General features: G+C 48.2%; 1 protein-coding gene across 11 annotated transcripts in view; it reads left to right on the forward strand.

The window, feature by feature from the left end:
- Positions 1 to 5,760: 5,760 nt before the first annotated feature.
- Positions 5,761 to 14,717, forward strand: part of BBX (BBX high mobility group box domain containing) — a 140,207-nt gene continuing 131,250 nt past the window's right edge. For 6 of the 11 annotated variants that reach the window (XM_083885265.1, XM_083885267.1, XM_083885268.1 and 3 more), the window contains exons 1-2: positions 6,179 to 6,211; positions 8,998 to 9,070. The gene's annotated coding sequence lies outside the window, so the exon portion shown is untranslated. Of the gene's footprint in view, positions 5,930 to 6,089; positions 6,212 to 6,531; positions 6,549 to 6,749; positions 6,769 to 7,360; positions 7,483 to 8,997; positions 9,071 to 14,717 lie in introns of those variants that run through there. The other 5 variants (XM_083885271.1, XM_083885272.1, XM_083885264.1 and 2 more) reach the window with 5 other exon arrangements.

Here is a 14,717-nt window from a genome sequence, read left to right on the forward strand (position 1 = left end):
CAGGCTGAGAACTTCTTGCTCCTTGATTGTCTTCATTCTTCTAGACAGAAGTAAATACATATTTGTGAGGTACTCTGGAGGTTGAATAAAGACAATAGAACAGAGCTGTAGTTGCTTTAAAGCACCATGAACATTTATAGAAAAGGAATAACAAGTGAAAAAAAAAAAAAATAAATGCTTTAATAATACCAGAAGCAGAGACGGGAAAAAGAGACCCTTGGGTGGAAGAGGAAGAAACCTTCTTGATACCACTAAAATGTAATAAGGGGCAAACAATCTAAAACTGAAACATGAGTTCCAATTACATTTTATGCTCAAAGCAGTTAAATATTATTGCAGTTTACATGAAAATTAAAGCAGAATTGTAAAAACTGGAAGTGTGGCATTGAGGGAAAGCTGCTATGCTTTGGTCCAGCTTTTAACGGAGACTTTGTCAGTAACTGAAGGAATCTCAGGTTACTGGATGTGAATGACAGACCCACTGCTTTCGTGTGGCATTGGCTATGGAAACTGATTTGCTTGCACTAGACTAACTCAAAGGGCTACACAGCATCAGGCAAGCAAGTCTGACCTGATGTACATATTTTGTGTACTGCAGTATACTTGTATATGGACAAGGAAAATCTACTGAGTTTAGAGATTAGCAGATAATTGCTTCACTATTCTCAACATTGTGTACTTCAAGTACACTAGTATGGTTAGTTAATATATATTAGTTTAATATATACCTAAATGTCTTGCAGGGTCAGAAGGAGTTTTTTATAGAGATGATAGACTCAAATGGATGTGGATGTTCTGGCTAACCTATTATTCATTCCTTCTGAAACAGGAAAAAATGGTAAATAGTTCCTCAAGGTGTAGTTATATTTTTCTGAAAAAGGGAAGCACTATGAAAGAGAAATCTCAAAGGGGCATAGAAAGAAACGGATGGAGCAATGCACTGGAATTTAGAAGCTCAGATTTGATTTTTGACTTCGCTGCTTTCATACTGTGAGACACCTGGCAGGTAATTTCACCTGCCTGTTCCCCTTCCTACTCTCCTGTCTAACTTGTCAAATGAAAGTGGTAGCAGCTTAGGCCCGAGTTTGCTTGTAGGATCTAATGCTCTTAATGTCTGGTTCTGTTAAAGGGCTGCAGTTACTAATGCTGCTCTAGTAAAAAAGAGGCATTGAAAAAAAAAAAAAAAAAAAACAACAAACCAGCTGATAGGAGATAGTAGGAATTAGATTAATAATATAGAAAAAGTGCATTCAGAAGCAGAATCTCAAAATTATGAAGAAATTAGCCTGATTATTTTAATGTTGTGAAAGTTCAGGAGTAAGGAATAGGAACAAAGAAATATAGTCAGAGTATAACTGTGCCCTCCTACAGAGAAATCAACAGAACAAGTTGGCCCTTTCTTTGACTTCTACAAACTTCTGTTGAGTTCTCAAGAAACCGAAAGTGGAGCTGAGGTGGGAACAATAACTTCCTAGAAGTATGCTTCTTGAAGAATGGCTGTCCTGCACTGATCCTGTGGCTCTGTTCCTACTCTTCAGTGAATATTCTGCAGCTTTAGTTCAGCTAAAATGCCTCCTCCCTTCACCGCTTGCACATAAATTGCTATTAATGTTACCATGTTATACAAGTGCATTGGGGAGGAAAATAGGCCCACTAATGCATTGTCCTGCTCCAATGTTTTTTAACCTGGAGGATGCCATGCTATTCCACGGACTCTGGGTGGGCACAGGCCACGGGAAAAAAAAGCACCAGAGGTGGGACATGCTCCATAAGGCTGCATTTGCCTCACCCTTTCCTCCCCACGCTTCTCCCCAGGCTGTGTGCAAAGCTTAACGCAGATAAAGCATATGCTCCCAGAGTTGCCTTATGGCCTTCCCTCCCTGCTCACATGACAACCGTCACTTGTAGTCAGCCATGGTAGCAGCTCAAAGGGACCCAGGGCCTGCAGGCTCAGGCTGCAGCTGGCTAGCCCAAGCTTCCTTTTTATTATAGGAATACATCTACGATGGCCATGGAACACGTGTCTACCTCAGCCCAGAAGAGCTACCAGTGGACAGGTCAGTTCCACAGGCAGCAGGTACCTTCTGCCCTGGGCAGGAGGAGAAGAGAAGATGGTAATTCAGGATCCAACTCAGTCCCCTCCCCAACACTACTGAGCTCCATGGCAGGCCCCAAAGGAAGGGATTTAAAAAAAAAAACCCAAAAACCCCATTACTATTATTTATATCAACACTATTATTTTTCCTGTTACTATTAAATAAGAACAAAGTGAATGGAAATATTTTTCTCTCTTGACAGAGCAGAGACACATGGCTGCTTACGTCTTTTATGTTGTGCCATGGATTAATTAGGAGGGGACATGCAGTTGGGAGGGAGATACTCTGCTGCCAGCTGAGTGCAAAGCAGGCAGACCCAGATGAACTCACACAAATGCCATGGACATGCAACTTGGAAACCCCAAATCCCGCTGCACACACAACTGAGCAAACACTTTATGTGAGCTGAACTGCACAGACTTCAGTGCAGGCTGGATGTGCACAGCAGCCCAAGTCAGCCCGCCACAAGGTAGGGTCAGGGCATCACTCTCAAACACCACTACCAGTTACACACAAGTGACAGAAAGGTCCCATCTTACGACACAAGTTTTTGCAGAAAAATCTAGAAATGGAACTTGTGAGGAGTTCTAAAATAATAATGAGCAAGGAACTTAAAAATTTCAGCATTTGCTGTCTTGCTGTCCCTTGAAAAATTCCTCACAGACACTTGCTGACACCTTAAAACTCTTGATAATGGTGGCTAATGAAAGCCAGAAGTATCTCCAAGTGGGCACAAAAAGAGATTAATTTGCTTGAAATCATATACAGAAAAATGGAAACCCAGAAATATTTACTATCCTCTCCCTCTTCCCTTCAAGACCTCAGTGTTTGCAAAAAGTCCTGAATTGACAACCCAATAAAATACAGTTCTCTCTTTCACTATGGACAGAATAAATCAAAGGCAGTGGCAACGCAAAGCATTCTATTTTCTGAGCATACCAGCATACCTCAGCTTACTCATCTCTCTTAAAGGGTGAAAAAATCCTTGTGCTTCTACAGACCTAATAGGTGGCCTGCCTTGCAACTAACTCACAAACCACTGGTAACTGTACGAAGCAGACACAAAACACAATTGTTCTACTTAGGAGCACTGTATATCCATTTTGTACAGCTGTAAAAAACTACATTACATGCAAGGTGTTCTTATCTTGGCCTCTTTTCTGAAATGGCCAGCAAAGGTATCAAGTCTAATAGAGAGATCTGTTAACAACAAAATGAAACAGGCTTTAAAATGAAGTTCATGTATACTATCAAGTGCCAACATCACTTATATTGCTCAGTAATTACCTGCTTTGACAGGATTTTAGCAATGAAGAGGTAGAGCTCCATAGTGTGGTGTTATTAATATGGGTAAAAGGATCCAGGAAACAAGGCACTAAAATAGCACTAACAATGACACGTAAGAAACTATACCATGTAAGTTTTAACTGTCTGGATTAGGCCTCTTACCAGCAACTGTTTATGCATACTGAAAAGATGCTGCTTACCCACTACTGCAAAGCACTTCAAAATCTGGATGTGATAGGAGGAAGCTCTGCCTAAAAATTAGGCCAACCTTTTCATATGTGACTAATGAAATGTGTGGGCCTTCACTTGCCAGTGCCCCAGCCTCTGACACCTGATGTGCACCTGACTTCCAGTGCATAGATGGTCAGCTCTGCTGCCTTAGCAATGAAAATGAAATACTGAAGTAGAATTCATGTTTATGCTGTTATTTTTATGTTATTCAGGCACTGACAAACCCACCCCTGCTTACAACAAACAAGAGGGTGGGGCATTTACAATACTTTCGTCACATCTGAAGAAAAAAAATGTGCAGGCTAATTTAAAGTGCTTTCTCAGAAACATGGATACAATTTAGTTTTTTAATATGAGCTTGTACTTTACTGCACGGTATTATTCAGACATAAGAAACATTATTTCGTGGTTATTTAACATAATTGTGCCACACTGAGAAAAGGGGTTGGGGAATGAAAGAAGAGTAGACATGCCATGCTAAGGTACTGAAATTAACCATATTATACTGGGAGAAAAGCTCAGGAGTGAGAACATATGGAATAATCTCTGCAACATCCTTGGATATGTAAAGCCATCATGAAACACAAATATTGGAAAAAAATGAGTATATTTCCACTGTTATTATAACTATTATTCCTTAAGAATTTTTTAATATGATAATTGCTGACTTCCAGTCAGCATCCCACTTAGAGACAGAGCCACACAAAAAATCAGTTCGTCCTAACTCCAAGAATAAATGCCACATGTCCTCTGCTTAAAAACCATGAGGATCTCATGTTGCATCCATTCAAGCCCCGTGAACATTAATACCTAGGGTCAGCGTGTACACAGTGTGCTTTCCACACCGTGTTTGATTTCTGTAGTGGAAGGGAGCTTCTCCCAAAAAAGTTAGACTACATTTCCGACACCCGTCAGCACAATCGCCACGCAGCCATGCAAAAGCTGCTGGCCTCACACTGTCGCTTTGTGCACATCGGCCCGTGAGCCAGAGAAATTCTCATACGAATTTCCCATCCGTGTGTTCGGTGCGGCCCCGGGCAGGGCAGGGCCCCGGGCAGGGCAGGGCCCCGGGCAGGGCACAGGGCAGGGCGCAGGGCAGGGAGAGTGGCGCGGACCCCGCGATAGACCCGGCTGGTTCTGCCGGCAGAGCGGTCTCTGTGGGAAGCCTGTGTGAAGCCGGCCGTGCTGTCGATGCCGGCCCGGTGAGGGCCTCTCCGCCACGCCTGGGCGAGGATTCCTCTGGCAGGAGGCACCGCCCGGAGCTCTGCCGCATCCCCGGGCGGCCCCGCCGCCGCCTGGAGCCCCCGGCCCGGCCCGGCCCGGCTCGGCTCGGCTCGGCTCGGCTCTGGGGGCAGCGCCGGCCCGGCCCGTCCTCCCACGGGGCGCTTCCCGTGTTTACTGCCCCGGCAGGGGCTGCGCGGATGCGCTGCCGCCTCCCGCAACTTCTGCCTCGCTGCGCCGCGGCCTCTGAATGAAACTCGCCCAACTCGGCCGAGTAAGTTATGAGGGGGCCGCTCGGGGCGCCGGGCCGGGCCGGGCCGTGCCGAGCCCGCACCTCGCTGCCCCGCGGCGCTGCCCACTGCAGGCGTAGTTTACTCTCGCGGCGCTGCCCGGGCGGCCGATGGACAGCGGCTGCCGGTGCCGTGGCCGGCCCGGCTCCGCGCTGCCCCGGGCGGGCCCCGCTCCCTGCCCTGCTCCGGCACCGCCGGCGGCTCCGCGGACCCCGCGAGGGGCAGCGCGGCGATCTTTGTGTGAGTGTGTGCGGGGAGTCTGTGCGCCGGCGGCTCCCTCGCGGGCCGCGGGTGTAACGGCCGCGCTGAGTGGCCGGCGGGCCCGTCGCTCAGCGCGCCGGCCAATGGCGGGGCGGCTTATATCGCGGGGAGTGTTGTGGCGCTGCCCGGGTTGCATGGCTCTGTGTGGAGCCGCGTTCCGCGGGCGCCGAGGCGGAGGGGTCGCGCTGCCAGCCGCGTCCGGCCCAGCGGCGCGGGGCGCGCCCCGCCGAGGTGAGTGAGTGAGTGAGCGAGTGCCCCTGCCCGCTGATCCCGATCCGCGCCGGGCGGGCGGAGACGGGCAGCGGCAGGCGGGGAGGGCGAGAGAGAGAGAGGGAGAGGCAGGGAGAGGGGTGCCCTCGCCCCACGCGTTGCGGTCCGCGCCCCGCGGCCGGGCAGCCCCGCGCCCCTCCCGCGGCGCCGGCGGACGGGAGGCAGGCGCGGAGCTTCCCCTGCCCGGCGCGGCGGCTGCCGCGGCTCCCAGTCACTTTTCCTCCCTCCTGCCAGCCCTGCCTGCGTTTCGAAAGTTTGGGCAGCGGAGCACGGGTGGGTCGGTGCCCGCAGCCCTCCGCCCGGGCGGGAGGGCAGGGGTGACCGGGGGCCCTGGCGGGGAGGGGGCCGGGCGGGTGGCGGCACAGCGCAGGGCATTTAAAACAGCGGCGAGCCGAGCCCGGGAGGCGGCGGGGGTAGGCCAGCCAGTGCCAGGCTGCGTTTGAAACCAGGCACCTCTCGCCGCCACAGAGAGAGAGGCAAGAGCAGCGGCGGAGAGAGGAAGGGGAAGGAGGGCGAGGAGCAGGAGGAGGAGGGATGGCCACCGGCCGCCGCTCGGTGCGTGCCTCCGGGGGGACTTGACAGGGAAATCGCGGCAGACAGAAACGAAACTTCATCCCGAGGGGCGGCGAGGCGCGGGGGAGAGAGAGAGAGAGAGAGAGAGAGAGAGAGAGTGCGCGGATCGGTATCGCTGCCGCCGGCCTGGGGGGCTCCGCGCCGCCGCCGCCGCCGCCGGGAGAAGGGGCGGCGGGGGGAGGAGGATATAACACCGGAGAGGGGAGAAACCACCGATCCGGCGGCCGCACGGGCAGCGGGAGGAAAAGAAAGCCCGGCGCCGACCCCGACAACAACAGCGGCGGCCGGGCTCGGCCGGAGAGTTGGGCTGCGTTTTCCGGTAGTCATCGGCGATGCGCCCGGGCGGCGGCGGCCCCGGTGGGCAGCGGGGGGGCGGCCCCGCCGGAGTTCGGCGTGGATGCGGGATTATGTTGTGTCAATAAGTTTAAGGTGGAGAGGGAGAAAGGGAGAGGGAGGGAAGGGAGGGAGGGAGGAAGGCGGGCGGGGGCCGGGGGGAGGCGGCGGGCAGGCCTCGGCCGCGCGAAGTCCTATTTCTGAAGGTAAGTTGTGACATTGGGTGGTCGCGATGACAGAAAACTTGGCCGGGGGCGCCCCGGGGAGGGGAAGGCCGGCTCGGGGGGGGCTCTCCCGGCCGCCGGGAGCCGGATGGGTGCTCGGCTGTTATTTGCTGCTGCGAGATCGGGTCGCTGGTAAATTACAGAAAGCAGCCCTCCTCCTCCTCCTCCTCCCCCCCGCTCCCCGCCAGGCGCTTCGCTCTTCCTCCTCTCGGGTTTATTTGCAATGTATGAAACTTGCATGGCTGTGAGGAGAGCCGATCCGGTGCGGGTTGGCGAGGAGGAGGAGGAGGAGGAGGAGGACGGGGAAGGGAAGGGTTGGAGGCAGGGGAGAAGGAGGCAGCCGCGTTAATCCCGGGCGCCGCACGGCAGCAGGTTTGCGTTAGGAATATCGGCGGCAGGCGCTGCCGGCGCTGGATGAGGAAGGTGGAAGGGAGCGATGCGAGAGCCGCCGAGGCGACATGCAGGGCGGCGGGGCGAGAGGCACCGGCAGGCGGCTGCCCGCCCCCTCCCTGCCTCCCTGCCTGCCTGCCTCCTCCTCCTCCCTCCCTCCCTCCCCGCCGGGGCGGGGAAGGACCGTGCCCGGGTCTCCCCCGCTCGCCGCCAGCCCAGCCGGGGGGCCGCGGGGCTTGGACCCCGCGCGGGGCGGATCCGGCACTTTTTCCGGGGGAGGCCCGCGGTTAAAAGTTTTCAGCGGAGGTGAGTGCGTGCGGGGAGGCCGGGGCGCCGCCAGGCCGGCGGTGGTCACTCGGGCCTGGGGCGCCGAAACCATTGCCCGTCCTGCCGGTGACACGTCCCAGCCCCGCAGCCCCGCCGAGGGGCCCGGCCCGGCCGCCGGGGCAGCGACGGGCTGCCGGTCTCCGTGTGGGCTCTCCCGGCGGCGGCACCTCCTCCTCCTCCTCCCCGGTGGCAGCGGCGGCAGCGGGATCATCGCCCGGGCCCGCGGGGAGGAGGAGGAGGAGGAGGAGGAGGAGGAGGAGGAGGGGAGCGGCAGGGAGGTGTTCGCTGCCAGGCTGCCTGCCTGGCCGGAGCCCGCCGGGGAGGGAGCCCCCCGCGCCGCCGCCCCTGCCCTGCCCTGCCCTGCTCGGCCCTGGGCGCCCGCCCGCCCCCAAAGGTGTTGTGCAGACTTTTCCCCCGGGAGGGCGAGATTTATGCGCTGCATTATTGCTCCTCTCCTCCCCCCTGAAAGCAAGATGGACTCTCTCGTCTCTCTCTCACTCTCTCCCTCTCTCTCTCTCTCGTTCTCTCCCCCTCTCCCCGTGTCTTGTCAGCCTTCGAGATCGACATTTTGTAACTAGGATGCAAACTTGATGGTGACCGGGGGCGGGGGGCGCGGCGGGGTGGGGAGGGGGGAGACGGGAAAACCCTGGGTCGCGGCGGTTCCTTCTCCATATTTAATACCTTTTCTCTCCAGCGCAGCCCAGCCCGGGTTCCGGTGGCCGTACACTTTGCAGGGGCGGGCGCGGGCGGGGGTCGCTCCCCGCGGGCTGCGGTGGCCGAGGGGCGGCTCTGCCGGGGGCACCGGGCATTACCTGGGACCGGGCTCCAGCCTCGCAGCCTTCGCCCCTCGCTCCGTGTGTCCGGCTCCTCTCTTTTCCCCGGGTGGATCTCCTACCTGCTTATTCTTGTTGTCAATTTTTTTTTTTTTTTTTTTTTTTTTTTTTTTTTTTTTTTTTTTTTTTTTTTTTTTTTTTTTTTTTTTTTTTTTTGCGTTGTTTGGCTTATCCACGCGCGGGGATTGGTGGCTGACTTGTGTAAGTTCCCGGGGGTTGTTGTTGTTGTGTGTTGCCGCCTTGCAGATGGATGGTGGTCAACTTTCTGTCTTTTTATTTCAGTCATACGTGCGGGCATTGCTCTGTGTGCGAGTAAATAATTACGTGATGCATCCCTGTGTGTCTGTGTGTGTCTGTGCACGCTCATAAACACACATCCGTGTGACAGAGAGAGAGAGAGCAAGAATAGCCCACCCTGCTGATGCACACTCAGATGATTTGCTCCATTTGCCCACTCCTAATGCCCTCCAAAGACATGATGCATCTTTTGTTTGCTCCCTACGGTTTCCTGCGACTGTCATCTTGTTTTAATGACAACTTAGCCGGGATGGGGGTGAGGTGGAAGCAAGTTTCAAGTTTTGGGATCTCTCCTCTTTTCCTGAGTTGCAATGTTGTAAAATCATGGTGTGCTGATGATGTGCCTTTATTTGATACTTTATAGGTCACTATCACATGACAAAGGCTTTGAGACAGCTTCATCTTCGTCTGTCTGTCATTTCCATTTGCCTTCCTGGGTAAGTATGTAAACTGTACACATGAAAAAAGAACTTGGTTGTTGATAAGACAGATGTCCTCGTGCTGCCACTTTTTTTGTGAGGAAGATGCTTGTTCTGGTTTTAGCACCTCAGAAAACATGTCTTCTTCAGGTGGTAATAGCTACTGCTAGAATACAAAGTTTGTATGTAGAGGTGCCTCCAAGTAACCTGGGAATTAAAAGCCTCTGCATATTCAGAGCTCTCTTCGCTTATTTTTTTTCCTTAGTGTTTTTTTTTTTTCCCTTTAACTTTGTCAAGATAATCAGCTGATTGACTTAGGGCAAAAGTTTTAAACCAAACTAACATTAGAATATGCAAAGTGCAGCACACAGGTGGAAAAATTAATGAGTGTGTTAAGTCCTTTTAAAATTCAGTGGTAGAAAAGTATGAGAATGTAAACTGAGTAGGTAATTAGAAAACTCTGGAGGTCAAGAATCAGTGAGAAGTTTAGCAGAACTGTAATGCTGCTGCAACAGGAGTTCGTTCAGTTTCAACACTTAAACTGAGAGCTAATTAGAATTCCATCCATGCTCTTTCTGTGTTACTGTTTTTTCTTTTGGCATTGATGAATGCAGATACTGATCAGTTTCAAACATGTATGTTAGTGTGTAATTTACAAGTATTCCTAAGCTTTCAGGTACACAACAATGCGTTTTTCTAATTTGCATGCTGGGAAAAGTTATGATAACTTTTGAAGGGTTTGACACCTTTTAAGCTGATGTGGAAGTGGTAGTTTAAAGAAGAGGTTCTAAATTTTTGGGGTCACATTTATAGACGACATAAAAGGAGTGGCACTTTGAACACCGCTCGTACAATCGCCCCTGGTGTCACTGACCTATGTTTGGCCCAAAGTGGGAAGTGAGAGGCAGCATTTCTTCTTGGTACTATTCTGCACATAATTAAAAGCAAAACAAGGCGTGTATTTGGGATAAGCTTAGTACTCATAAATGCAAATGATTAATAACATACTTTTGACATTTTACAGGCAATGTATAGCAGACATAGGATAAGTGATGGTCCCAAACATGCTGGCTTGAAGGGGGCTGTTGGGAGCAGCTTTTCTGGTGTGATATTATGACCACAAAGCTAGTGTTAAGGCTAGGATAAACCACTGTGGGCAGTTGGTTTGAAAGGAGAATTCTGCTGTTCTCCAGTTCATGCAGATTTACACTCAAATTTCAGGTTTTCGGATTTTGTGTGCAGTGTGTTTGGTATGTGCAGGTCTCAGGGTATAAACACCAAATTCAATTACTGAATTTTTTTTATGACAGACTAGTTGTATGGGAGAATACTGCTTTTGGTTTTATAGGATTACTGGTAAGGATCATATTCTGTGAACTGTAATTGGTGCAACAATTTTTTGCAAGTGAAAATGCGTCTGGAAATTCAAAACTGACAGATAGGCTCCAAAATGTTGATCAGGGCTGAATACCAATGTACTGATTTCTGAACTTAATTTTCAGTGATTTCAGGTAAGAGTCACATGTGAGTGTTGTAAGGCCTAAGGACATTTTCTTTATTTCGACTAATAGTAAAGGATACTGAACAAGAATAGCTCAGAGACCTTGACTCAGGTCTTGAGTCATTATCTGGTTTTAGTTTTGTTAGGAAGTCTTTTGGATGCATGGAATGCTGATCTGGCAGTGAAGTGGTGATCATAATCTTCCCACACTTGGAGAGGAGTGGACCTTGGTTTGTGCATAGTGCTAAATGTATGTCTCACCTGATGCTGCACTGGCTTGAGCAAAGAAAAGGGCAGGGTATCTCTTTTAGTAAAAGGTGTAGGAGGAGCTTTAGAGGAAGAGAAGAAATACATTTCCTTGTAGCTCAAAAAAAAAAAAAAAAGGCAATGCAAGTAATGCACCTAGTTAAGGTGAGAATAGAGATTTCGTTAGATTTGTCCATGACTAGAAATCTCAATTTACTTTAGGGAGATTTTATTTTGTTAAAAGGGGTGATTTCTCTTATTACACAATTCTCACTAAAGTAACTGCTCAAGAATGGATTTTAGTCATTCAGTATCGATGTACAGGAGTTCTGTTTTTCTTGGAGAGTGCCAATGCAGGGCTGGTGTGTCACAAGATAGAAGGTGATGAGCTGCTTAGCAAGGAGCCTTGTGGATGCTTCAAACATGGGTCCAAGCTCCCAAAAGTTTGTTGCACACTACCGTCCCTCTTGACACGGCAAACTGATAAACCATGTCAAACAGGCATGTAATTTAGTAGAAACATAGCTCATTTCTGTATGGAGGTAAACTCAGGATATTTAAGAGGCTTGCCCTTAACACTTTAGAGTTTTTTGGGGGCTGCTTGCTGTAAGTTCATTGCCTGCAAAACTTCCATTGGCTTCAGCAAGATGTTTATTTAGGAAAGGAGTGTAGGAGTGATGGTGAGAGGAATTTGTCCATGTTTATTTTTCCCTTCAAGGAAGTAAACCTTTCTCTTTCGTAGATGTTGTGTGAATAATTAAAGATATTAAATGTCAGTTTTCCACATAAAAATATCAGAGGTAATCATCCCATTATTTTATAACTAATTTTTTTTCCTGTTCATCCGGAATGCTCTTAATAGACTTTGTTGGTAAATCAGTTGTTCAGTAGCTGGCAGTCCTGTAAGCATGTGAATATCTTGAAGCAGATGACAAGTCTTGTTAAATTCACTGGTACGATTGCTCGCATTCAGGGCTTAAAGTTCTTCCAGGTTGCTGCTGCTCGTGGTCCGTGGGCTGAGGATGTGCAGTGTCTCTGGAGCTCGTGAACGTGGAGTTAGGCAGGGCAGCCTTTGGCAGGGAGCTGGGGAGAGAGTGGTGTGAGGAGAGGAGATCCTGACTGAGTGAGCTGGGACCAGGTCCTCTTCCACCACGTGTGGTGGTGGGAAAGATAAGGTTGGTGAGACCTGTGGTGTGCAGGGCTCTGCTGTGGTGTGACATTTGTAAATGTACCTGCAGTAAAATTTGGACACCTGGGAGGTGAGGCACTGCTTCTCTTTCAAAAATACGTGGCTTGTGTAGTGTTTAGATCCCCCTCTTCATATGAAGGTGCTTCTTGGTGGAGGAAGGTACTATAAAGTAAAATTGGAACTAAAACTCTCATTTTAATTTTTAACTGTGTTGCAGGCTGTCTCTGTGAGCTCTGGCAAGTGATGTAGTCAAAATCAGAAGTTGTTTTCAAAGTTTTGGGCCCAAGTCCAGACTTGCTGTGCCCTGTTGTGGGGATTGCCTGCTGTGGCCTCCAGTGGCATCAGCAGCACAGCTTTGGCCTGCTGGTGGCTTCCAGGGTCTTTACTTTAGAAGCATAGCCATGTGTCCCTTTGTCACTTCTAAATGAGGAGTGACAGTACTTCCCTGCATCATTAAATCATATGGCACCTGTATATTGCGTCGGTTTTCATAAGTTTTTCAAAGCAGTATAGGTACAGTTGTAGTTTAGTGCAAACTTTATAATTTATGTTTTCATTATTACTTGGGGGTCTATAAAGCTGGATTGAACTTATAATCATATGTATTTCAAAATATTCTTGAGAAGAAATAGGTTAAAGTCATCCTTCTAACTTCTATGGTATTAAGTTTATTTCTTTTGCTTTTACCATGTTTCTCCCTTTCCTGGGGTATTACTGCCAGAAGCTTTTTCGTTCTATTTCATGTCAAAAGATTATTAGGACTTACTTCCTTTTTATTATTTTGTTTTTATTTTTTTAAGATCAGTAATGATACAGTGTTTCTGTCTGAGAGTAGTGGGGTGAGTGTGGTCCTGGTGGACATGGGAATTTCACAAGAGTCCTACAGCTGTCATCCTTTTTGATTAGCTTCAGAAGGGGTAAGATCTGAACCAGCCTAAAGATTACTCCAAATTTAAGAATGGCTTGATGGGCTGCTGTTTTGTGTTGCTTGAAAAAGAAAAAAACACATACTCTTTTCTCAATGATAGTGATATTATAAATAATTGACAGTTATGGGCCTTGCCTTGCTTGTGTACTTCTGTCCTGTCTGGTGAAGTACACAAAGCCATACTGTAATCACACACCTCACTATGAGGAACAATCATTTTTTTCCCTGTTTTAGGCATCTGAGATGAAAAGCTGTGAAGGAGCGTAGGCTTGCTTGCAGTCTATTAGCATGTTAGCATTAGCAAGGAATGGAAGAAAATCTGCATCTGACTCGTTAGTTTTGTGTCCTTTCCTTTGGTGTGTGCTACTGCTCTGAAGCTTTCCTGGGAAGGGCCTGTATTGGGATGTGAGTAGTCTGACTGAATTCTGTTCCACTTGGACATCTTCTGCCAATACTCCACTTTCATTCATAATGCTGCTTAAAAAAAACCCAAACACCTTCAGAACGCTGTGAAGTTACTGACTTACAATTTGGTTATATTTTTTGACAAGATAGTGTAAAGTAGGAGAGCTTACTTAAGAGCTTTTGCCAGTAAACATGGTATTTAAACTGCTGTTTATTGCAGTATTTATTACCCCTGTTTATTTAATACTAACTTTGTAAAGTTAATGCAAGGAAGAAAATGATTCCTCATAGTGAAGTTTTTAAAATGTGAATCATGTGAAATAGTTCTTCACAATTAATTTCTTTTTTCATATTCATAATTTAATGTAAAATGACAACTGATTTTCTTAAAAAACACGAAATTGACAGAAGCAACTGCTTTGGCACTTTCTCACAGTATTATGATGAATGGGGTAACTTGCTCACTGAACTTTTATTTCTAGAGACAGTAAACATATGTAAGATTTTCAGATTTGCTGTTTACTGGTGTTTTGTTACTTAAAATAAAAATCTCATGTAAAAATTGGAGTTGTATTTGAGGAGTGAAGCACACTTTACTTAATGCCTGGGTGTAGACTGATTTGTAGTATTCTCACAATAGTAGCAGCATTTTATTATTTCTAATATTAATAAATTTAATTATCTAAAAAATAAATCAACAAAGAGGAAAAGCATAGCTTTGACACTTTCCAGTGTTCATGCTTTTTCCTTTATAGCACACAAATGCATAATGTAATAGCAAGTCCTTATGAGCGTGGACAATTCAGCATGTGAAAATAAACTAGCTTCGGGCATATCTGAGTACAAAGAAACCTAGTACAACAACATTTCAATTTTTAGTGAGGGGAAGGAAAGTTAACAGGATTTTATGAGGCTACACTAAGAAAATCAGTTGCTTAGGAAGCATGGAATTTTTATTGTCAGAAATCTTCCACGTGGGTGTCTCTATATAAGAGATTTTATAAAATGTAGCAAATGCTGAAAGTAAGAAGCAGCATTTTATTGACCCTTAATGTCACAGAGCCTCATTCAGCAAAGATAAAAATAATTCAGTGGACTTGCACAATATGGGATCTATGGAACTTAATGCAAGTGGAAGCTCTCTTGACAAGAAGCTTATCAAGTCCTGTCTACACCTTCCCTTTCTGAGGGAAAGTGGGAAGGTGTTTTCCCTCTGGCTGTGTGATGTTTTGTTTGGGGGTTTATGACATTTTCTTTCTGAAAGGTATTATGTGTGTAGGAAATTGTCTGCTTTGAGACATTGTGGAATGTCCCTAACTGCGTTCCTGGCTGTGGGATCACTCTTCTCTTACACAGTTGTGGAAACAGGAAGATTTCTGCCGCCCTCACTCCTGGG

The sequence above is a fragment of the Zosterops lateralis genome, assembly GCF_965231275.1.
Source record: "Zosterops lateralis genome assembly, chromosome: 2".
Lineage (NCBI taxonomy): Eukaryota > Metazoa > Chordata > Aves > Passeriformes > Zosteropidae > Zosterops > Zosterops lateralis.